The sequence below is a fragment of the Myotis davidii genome, unplaced genomic scaffold (genome assembly GCF_000327345.1).
Source record: "Myotis davidii unplaced genomic scaffold, ASM32734v1 scaffold228, whole genome shotgun sequence".
In the NCBI taxonomy this organism is placed as follows: domain Eukaryota; kingdom Metazoa; phylum Chordata; class Mammalia; order Chiroptera; family Vespertilionidae; genus Myotis; species Myotis davidii.
In genome coordinates, this window is record NW_006300104.1 from 524,994 (window position 1) to 525,905 (window position 912).

A 912-nucleotide genomic window follows, 5' to 3' on the forward strand; every position below is an offset into this window, starting at 1 on the left:
TGAAGGGGTTTTATTCCCTCCCTAACTTCAGGGGAAAATCTCTACTGGGGAAACAACCTTTCTCGGAGAGGTGACCTTGGTTAAAATACAGTGCCAAGAAGGTGAGCAAATATATTAAGAACAGTATGCCATATATGCCAGGTCCCTTGAAACAGCAAGGATGGACCGGCTCCCGGCAACTTAGAATTGCTTCGTTCTAGTCATTTAGCCTCTATATTGTAGTGCTTCATTTCTCTTCTAGCTTCTTCAGAAATGCACACTAGTGTTTTGTAGATAAAGAGAGTGCATGGAGGGTTGGCGTTTAAGATGCTATTAGCAGGATATCAACTCTGATGTGGAGTAAGAATGCCATATGCATCCTTTTCGCCTCTTAAAATATTGATTCTTATCTGAGATAATAGAATATCTTAGCCAATTACCCAATAAATTAAATATATGTGTCTAAATATCATATTTCTTTCTTCTGAAAATTTCCAAGGGCCCAATGTAATAATTTCATTATTTTTTTATTTATTAGATATAATTAACATTCTATAAAACTCACCCATTTAAAATGTACAATTCAATGGGTTTAGTATATTCACAAAGTTGTACAATCATAATCACTATCTAATTGCTACATATTTCATCACCCCCAAAAGAAAAGGATTAGCAATCCCTCCCCATTTTCTTACAAAATGCCCTTCTCCACAGAGCCCGGAGCCTACTTTGTTTCTATGGATTTGCTTACTCTGGATATTTCATATAAATGGAATCATATGATATGTGGCTTTTGTGTTTGGCTTCTTGGATTTAGCATGGATATTAAAGGCTGATTCACATGTAAAGCAGTATCTCATTGTGGTTTTGATTTGCATTTTCCTAATGACTAATGATATTGTGCATCTTTTTATGTGCTTCTTGGCTATTGTG